This window comes from Canis lupus, chromosome 23 (genome assembly GCF_011100685.1).
Source record: "Canis lupus familiaris isolate Mischka breed German Shepherd chromosome 23, alternate assembly UU_Cfam_GSD_1.0, whole genome shotgun sequence".
NCBI lineage: Eukaryota > Metazoa > Chordata > Mammalia > Carnivora > Canidae > Canis > Canis lupus.
The window spans coordinates 22796819-22806464 of NC_049244.1; positions in this window are offsets into that span (position 1 = coordinate 22796819).

Consider the following 9646-nt stretch of genomic DNA (forward strand, 5'->3'; position numbering starts at 1 on the left):
AAGAATGTTATAGGACACTCATCACAGAAAGAGGTTTGATCTTTGTATCAGTCAGGATTCAGTCAGGAGATAGAAATAACACAAGTAAATTGAATAGAGTTAATTTAATACAAAGAATTATTAAATAACAATAGCAGATTACCTACTAAGGAATAAAGAGAATGCTAAAGAATTCCAGAATGGGAGATTTTAGAAGCAGCCATTACTTCTAGCCACTACTTCTACATCTTCTAATATAGAAACTAAAGAAAGAACACGTTTAGAAGATGTTCCCCATCCCCTACCATGGTTGAGATGCAGACTTTGAAGGAAAGGTAGCCTTAGCCCAGCCAATGGTAGAGAAGTTTGTTTGGATGCTACCAGATAGGGCTGGAAGGCAGGCAACATCCAGGTATAGCACTAGTGTGAAACACTGAAAAGCTATTTTTAGGGGCACCACTAAAACTCTCTGGGAAACTACCCTCTGGAGAACCAATGAAACTCCATTGCAGGTGAATGTAAATGAGTGTCCTCCATATCAGCCAAGTACTGAGAAAAGCACACTAGAACCAAGAAAAGAAGTCACTTCCTCCTGTAGTGTCCCTCCAGTGCCCTGGACTAACAAAGCTTAATCTTGTTCCAGGTGCAAAACAAAAATGTTTCTAGAGTCCAGATACAGTATCAGAAAGCAAGGCAACAAAAGGTGGATTTGTTGCTGAGTGGAAATAATTTGTCAGTTAATAAATGTCTTCTTCCATTACATGGATTTTCTTTATATTCTTTAAATACTAATGAGCAAACACTCATAATTTTATTATAGTCTATCTTCTCAATATTTCCCTTTGGGTCCTTTATGGCTTTTTATGTGTTGTTTAGTAAATCCTATAATATTCAAACTTGAACAAAATTATTCTATATTCTATTCTAAGAAGTTTACAATTTTTACCTTTTTATGTTTGTCTTTGATTAAGCTGAAATTAACTTTTTCCATATATTAGGAATATGCTTAATTTCTTCTTTAATTTCTTCCCTATAAATAATAAATTGTTATAAACTAATAACTATATGAATTCACTTATATATGGAATTTAAAAAAACGAAACAAACAAAAAACAGAACAGACTCATAGCTAATAGGTAACAATCTGGTGGTTGCCAGAGGGTGGGAGGTAGGAAAAGCGGTGAAATAGGGTAAGGAGATTAAAAGGTACAAAATTCCAGGTACAAAATAAATTAGATATAGGGATGCAATATATAGCAAAGAGAATACAGTTAATAATATTTAAACAATTTTATATGGTGATAGACGATAGCTAGATTTATTGTGGGGATCACTTCATTATGTGTATAAATGTTGATACAATGTTGTATACCTGAAACTAAAATAATAGGGCATGTTAACTACACTTCAATTTATTATTATTATTTTTTAGATTTTATTTATTTATTTATTTATTTATTTATTTATTTATTTATTTGAGACAGAGAGACAGACAGACAGACGGAGAAGCAGGCTCCATGCAGGGAGCCCGACGTGGGACTCAGTCCTGGGTCTCCAGGATCACGCCCTGGGCCAAAGGCAGCGCTAAACCCCTGAGCCACCGGGGCTACCCTACACTTCAATTTTAAAAAATAAATGTTCCAGCATTATTTTTAAAAATATTTTAGTATTTCTCACTGATTTTCATTACTGGCCACCTCAGGTTTCCATGTGCGAGTCTGTTTCTGGTTTCTCTCTGTCCCTTTGATCAATTTCGTGCCAATACTATTTTAATTAGTATTAAAAATATTACCTGATTATTCTTCATCAATGTCTTGATTGACTTTGCTTAGCTCTTTTCTACTCCATAAATCTAGAATAAGCTTGTCAAGTTCTTTGAAATATACTAGTGAGAATTTGCTTTGCAAATTTTATCAAATCTACAGATTAATTTGAGAAAAACTGACAATTTTACTATATTGGGTTTGCCTACTGCAAAACAATATTTTTTAAATATTTATATATTTATATATTTTAATATATCTGTAAAGTTGTGTGAATTTTAGCTAAATGTCACATATGTCTTTTGCTATGTTCATTCTTACAATCTTTCATTTTTGTTATGCTACTATAAATGGCATTTTTGAGTTTCATTTTGTGGATTTTGGTAATTTAGATAGCAATTGATTTTTATACTGATTTGGTGTTTAACAAACTTTCTAAACTCTTGTACTAATTCAAATACTTTATCTGTAGTTCATTTGGGTTTACAATAGTAACGAGCACATTATTTGCAAATAACAGTTTTGCTTCTTCCTTTCCAAGCTTTATAGATTTATATGTCCTTTTCTTTTCTTATTGAACAGGCTAAGATATACAGTAAAATGTTGAATATAGTTAAGTGGACATGGGCATCTTAGTCTTTTTAAAAAAATTACTTTCAGAGAATGATTTTGTTTTCAACATTGCATATGTTAGTTTTACTATTTCTTTTTGTAGAGACTTTTTTAGATTAAGAAAGTTTTATTTATTTGTTTGCATTGGAAGCCTTGCTCCATCACTTTTGTTTCAATTTTTTAAACACATGAAACACAAATATTGTATACTTTGCACCTGATAATTCCAAAATCTGCAGTAAATATTTTTCTGATTCTTCAGTTTATTGTTTTTGCTGACTCTCCCTCAGGTGGCTCATTTCTCCAAGTGGTTAGCAATTTTTTTTTTCATTGTGATTTCAGGTCCCAAGGAATGTTGCCTGAAGTAATTTTTTTTTTTCTGCCTAAGATTTGAGTGCAATTTTTCTATAAAGGAGGTGTGAATGCTTCTAGAAGGCCATGGGAGAATTACAACCCAGATTTCAATTTGAGTTTTTTAGGTAGTGAAAGGAATCTATTTAATCACCCCTCACTCCCCCTAAGCCATGCTTACAGACAAAAATCACAGGTATCTGTACTTGGCCTTAACTCTTTGTTTTGCTATGCCACAGTGCCCTACATTCTTGGAAAATAAATCCCAACTACACAACATATTCTTCTAGAGACTGACCGTAACCCATATCCCAGATGAGCTCTGGAAAAACCTGCCAGTGTGAATTTCAGTCACATACTTGGGTATCTTAGAGATTCTCATAGGGAGAATTGCCTTTCTGAACCCCCAGATCTAAAGCCAAGAGAGATGACTATGCCTCAAATGTATCTGAGTTGTGATTTTTTTTTTCTAGTTCACCCTTCAAGTGTCCTAGCTTTATAAAGGGGATTCTGATGATTTCCCACCCCCTTGTATAAATTGACCATAGACCTCCAAAAGTCAACTTCAGGACCCATAGGGATTGGCCTATGTCTTTAAGGACAAATGGGGTTTTTGGTTTGATTTTCTCTAACAGATTTGTATTTATTTGTGTGGGGTTTCTTTTTGCATTTATTATTTTCAGCATTGGAGAAAGTCTCTTTCTTTCTCATAAACTCAAACACAGCTTAAAATTAAATAAGTTTTCAGGCAATTTTGCTCCCCTGAATCAGGACGGACTTTGTATTGATAATTGATAATTAGTTTGTCATGTAAACAGACATGAAATTCCCCCACTCAAAGCAACTAGAGTAAGCAAAGGAAGATGAAAATCTGATATAACATGTAAGTCTCCGGCATAACATCCTTCAATTGCTTTATGTCATTTATGTCCTCTCTGCTCTCACATAATCTGCCTCCTAGACCCTCTCCTTCAACTATGTTTCTACATACTTTCTCTTTGCCAGTTATCCTGGCCTTCATTCAATTCCTTGATTGGGACTTGCTTTTACCCACATCAGGGCCAGTGCACACATACAAGATGTTCCTTAATGTGATTCTTCTCTCCCTTATTACTCTAAAGATCCTCTATTTACCCTTCTGAGCTCAACTAAACCACTTCAAGAAGGCTCCTTGATTTCTCTCTCAACTCTAACTCAAAACATGCCTAGGTCACTGTTACATGACTTTCTTACAGCAGTTATTAAAAATATTATAAGGAACTGAGTACTTAAATAATTAATGACTATGTACCTTTTCAAAATGTAAGCACCAGAAGGGTAGTCTATGTTTGCTTTTTTATGGTGTATTTCTACTGCCTCAGATGGTAAACAATGAATAAATATTTTTAAGTGGATGAATGAATTAAATTATTGCATAGGAAATGCTGAATTAAAGTTAAATTATTTTTGTCTCTGAAGATCTGTTCACCCTAATATGTTGTCAAATATATTACTAGTTTCTGAAATAGATTAAAGCAATACTAGATTTACAGGTAAAATTTACTAAAATTTACTGAGATTAAAAAGACTACTAATATTAAAATATTTTGATTAGAAAAATAATTCATACATACGTTGAGCATGGCCCACAGATCACTAATTTTCAAATTTATAATAAACCAATACCATATGTCATAAACAATGGCAGAGATCATATCATGAGTAAGACCTGACCATCATGAAGACAAAAAGGAATTGGGCCATGAATAGAATTTGGAATTTCATAGTGTGTAACTAGATACAATGAAGATAGAACTTGGCCCAGTGGCTGTCTCTGGTGGTATAACCATGGGGGGAGGGCACATATTATTTTATATATTTAATTACTTTAGCATGTATATTACTATTATTTAAAAAGAAATCAGTTATTTCATTTTTCTCCAGAAAATATTACACTCTACCTAAACCATCTTTACATATGTTTATATGTACGTGTATACGTATGTTTATGTTTTTATTTTTCTTTTAACTCTAAACCAAGTTTCTCTATCTCTTTAGTCAATGTGTTCTATTGTTTCACATGTTTTGGTCAGGAGGTGCTTATTTATGAAAATCCTTCTATGTGTAATAGTAAACCATTTTGTCCTTAGTAGAGTTTGAAGAAATAATCCTTCAATATTAATAGTTAAAATTAATGGCATATTTTTAAATGATAGAGAGGAATCATATATTTTAATATCACTTTTTTCTTTTTTGGGTCAGGAAATCTCAATTCCTATAGCCTGTCTTCCTGTTTAGTTCATTTCAACAAATACCTCTTGAGGACCTTTTCTGTATTAGGCAGGGTGTTACTTGCTACAGAAAAACATACAAGTTACAGTCTCTTAGTTGAAACAAATAGTTTCAACAACAGATGTATGAACAAAGCCCCAGATTATAGAAATATGACTTGGTTTCCTATAAGAACAAGGGCAGGTGATCATACAAATTTCATAGTACTACTAGGAAATAATTTAATTATTTACATGTTTCTTTATGCACTGATTCAGATTCAACTTCTTAATAGTATTCATATCTAAAGATACCAGTACAGTTCTGTCGCTAACTTTTCCACTCATGAATCCTTGCTGCAGAAAGTTAAAGAAAAGAGACTCTGACCCTGTGTAGTTTGGAAGGCGCCTTTCTGAAAATGGGAACACCTGCTAAGTTAGTGCTGAATAATATTATTATAGTCCAGTCACAGTGTTGTGTTCTCAGAATTATTTTGTCAAGTTATCTTTCATTCTCTCTAACACTCTGAAGTCATGACAGAATGATATAATGTTCTTTGATGGAGTAAGAAAAAAAATTCACCCAGAACATGTGAAAAAAAGATGCACTATGATGAAAATAAATATATTTATATTTGAAGTAAATTATTAAAAGAGCAAATGGAATTATATCAAATAAGAATTGCATGGAGGGCAAGAAAATGAGGTGTGTATGTACATTTTATTTAGGTCCAAAACTTAGAGAATTAACCACTTGCCATGCACTAAGTCATTTATAGGCATTCTTTTACTTCTCACCAAATTCTGCAATGGAAACATTGTTTCCAAACAAGCCATGCTAATGATTAGAGACATTACAAAGCATGCCAACATTATGTTCTTAGCAGGTAAAAAACAAAAATGAAGATTCAAACCCAGGCCTGTCCAGTCCCCAAGGGTGTGCTCTTTCCTATAGTCTGCAATGCTTCCCAGTTATTACAATGATGAAATAAAAGTATCATGGGAACCATACAGTGTGGGCTTGGCACATTGTGAGTGCTTAACAAACGCTAAATGTTGTTTGTTGTTGTTTTTATATTGTGCTATCATCCAATTAGAATCTTCTAGGGAAAAATAACCAACAAAGAGTCAGCAGGATCACCATCACTAGTGGGTTTGTGCATCCAATATCTCTTACAGTGTGTAGTGTACTTGCAGCAGTACTTTTCAAATTACAAAAGGCATCAGAATCATCTGGAAATTTTCTTAAAATGTAGATTCTGAGCTTTTAGGTCTAGAGAGGGCCCCAAGATATTGCATTTCTAACACGGCTCATAGATGAGGCTGATGCTGCTGGTCCAAGGACCGCAGTTTGAGTAGCAAAAGCTTAAACGTCAGCCTACGAGTCACTGGGTACATTTATTTAAAATGCAGTTACTATGCCAGAGTTACTTAATTAGAATACTTGAACATAAGGCTTGGGAATCTGAATTTTCTACACATCTCCAGGTTCTTTTGCACACTAAAATTTAAGTACTCTTTGTGTGGTTTAAGACTTAATCATTTCTGTCATACTGTGCCACTATTAGAGAACAGGAAGGTTAACTTTCATTCTCATAACTTGGTAAGTTTTATATTTCAATTTGTTGGAAGATTTTTTTGCAGGCTTATCTTGCGATTCTTATAAGATATGCCTTTGAGAATCAAAGATGTATATATTAGTGGTTAGTTTGGGATACTACAGTATCTTCTGATTTATACTGCTTTTGCTCAGTGTTAAGAGTGAGGGTTCTGAACTTTTTTCCTGCTTCTTCATATTTTATCCTCTTCCTTCATGGAGATAATTCCACAAAGAGATGAATCTGAATGAAGATTTATTTATCCCAGGCTTCTTCCCTGAGGTGAAATTTCACCCTAGAGTTCCTGGTGTGTGTGTGTGTGTGTGTGTGTGTGTGTGTGTGTGTGTGTATTATATTTGGGATTAGGCTGATGAAGCAGCCACTCATATTTAGGGGGCAACAACCAGATGATGGTCCCTGTGGAGAGCCACAAAGGAGATACAAACCAGGATATCTAAAGAGGTCAAAAGAAACATGCAAACCCAGAGAACCTCAAACAAAAATCAGAGAAAGGATAGACTATGGAAGGATGTTCATGAGTGCAAAGAGGTTGGTTTTGTGTATCAAAAGAGGATTCTTGGAGAAGCTGCCTTAAACAGCTATTCGAAAAGTTTAATTCATCTAATACTTACCGGAAGATCTTATCTGTGTCATGTGCTGGACAGCAGAGGAAGGTCAGTAAAAGGATACGATTCTTTTACTCATGGTAACTGCAATCTAGCAAAAAATAGCTCAAAAAAGAGAAATTAAACCTGAATTCCTGGTGGGAAGAAAGTTAAGGAGTAAATTAACTTTTCCAGGTCATTTTTTAATTCAATGAGGAAAATCTATGTCCATAAAAGTTTTTAGTAATATGAAATAACTGAAAAAATCCAAATATCCATCAACAAGTGAATGAATAAAGAAATTGTGGTATATTCATACAATGGACCTCTCCTCAGCAATAAAGAGAATGAACAAATGATGTATGAAAAAAATGGATGAATCTCAAAAACATTAGGAGAAAGAAGTCAGATGTAAAACAGTGCATATTGTATGTCTCAACCAATATAAAACTCAATAGAAGGTAAAACAATCTATGATATTAGATGTTTATGGAGATTGGCTGGTGGGGAACTTTCTGAGGCGATGGAATGTCTTTTATTGTGAACAGGGTGGTTGTTTAATAAGTATATGCATTTCTAAAATTTACTTAAGATTTTGAATTTGAATTTATTGGCAGATTTTCTTGAACCTATTTTTTTTTTTTTAATAATGGCAAACAACATGGTCATGGACTTACTCCTATCCTTACTAATCATTTAAAAGTCTCACCTTTGGTTCTTTTACTGTCATTTCTTTCTCCTGGGGTTACTTTAATAATTACCTGATAAATGTCTATAAAGCACCCAATACAGTATGTACTTAAATATGTGTTACCTAATGCTACCATTGAAGCTGATAGTAATAAGGATTTCAAACCAGGAATACCTATATTAGAAACAGTATTATACCATAATGTAAAACATATACATACATATAGAGAGAGAGACATTCATGGTATGTAGGTATATGTGTGCATATACATAAATATATACATATTGTTCATGAAGAGAAAAGGCAGGTAGAGCTTATCTTGTAGAAGATCAAACAATTCATATGTGAAGATACGAAGGCAGCCAGTATAGAGGGATGGGGTTAATTAGTTAATCCTTGAAGAAATTGAAAGGCCCTGACATGGAATTTTCATTTGATTTGAGAAGCAGTTGAAATTATTATTGGAGAAGTAGATTAAAGCAATAGTGCATAAGAAGTACAATTCTAATTGTGTATTTTTATTCTTCTTCTTATGGAATGAGACCTTGTGTGCTATAGAGAGCAGAATGTCGAGGAAGGACCTATGAGGAAAAGAAAGCACTTAGAAAACTGAAATTAAGAGCATTTCCTTTCTGGTGTAGGTCTGAAAAAGCAGCAATCTTTCTTTGAAATGGAGTGGGTCAGAAATGGCAGGAGTTGATAGCAAAAAAGACATGAAAAACCAAAAAGGAAGGAGAGGGCAAGTTTCTTATCAGACAAGGGTTTTTCAACAACAGAAATGCTTAAAAGGAATAGCACTTTGGCAGAGGGGAAAAGGAAGGCAACATGGCATATGTTTTGTTTTATGTTATAAAAAGACCTGGAAGTGCAACATCCAGGTTAGGGAGACATTGAGGTTCAGACTGAAGAGGATCTGCAGGAAGTGCAGATCTGCTGGGCTTCCTCTCAGCTGGATTGTGTTTGAGTTCTTCAAATCTCACCTCAGGGAAGTAAGATGGAATAATCTACTCAGGGAAACCCCTGAGCTTCTAACAGGATTTAGAATAGTTTTAATTGTGAATTATCAAAATACTCCCGTAGTGTGACTTCTTCCTAGAATATTCCATGTCAGGGAATCTCGATGGAAAGAACATAGGATTTGGAGTCCAGGCATTCCCAAGGTGAAGCCAAACTTTAGTAATTGCTTAACTTCTTTTAACTTCAGTTTCCTCAGAGAAAAAATGGAATAATAGCAACATCCTCATAAGATTTGTCTTGAGGATTAAATGAAATGATGTGTGTGAGGTGCCAGGCTAGGTATCTCCTAGCCTGTGTACAGCATTTTTTCAAATAATGATAATTACAAAATCAATATCATTGAGAATATGAATGTCCTTTTAGTTTCAACAGGCCCATTATTCCCAGTATGTAAAATAGGACATTTAACTCCTCTCTTTCAATTGAATGCCAGCATTCCCTCCTTTCAGTTTCATATATTATCACTCTGGAAGTTATTATTTAAAAAAAAAGTGCCAAGTTAATTGACCACAGGGATGCATAGTAAGGTAGCATTCACTGCAATTTGTTAAAAGATCCATGAAATGTAATCAAGGGCCATCAAGTGGTTCTTTTGTTTTTAATGAGAGAGATCTATAATGGAGTGTTTTTCTTTCTCGGACTCTGCCTGAAAATTTGCTCTGCTAACATATCTTGTTATGATGCTGCAATTTTTGTTTTAAAAATCCCTTTCTCTTAAAACAAAAACCAGCCCAGCTAAGTAAAAAGTACCATTTCCATTAAAAAAAAAAAAGGAAAAAAA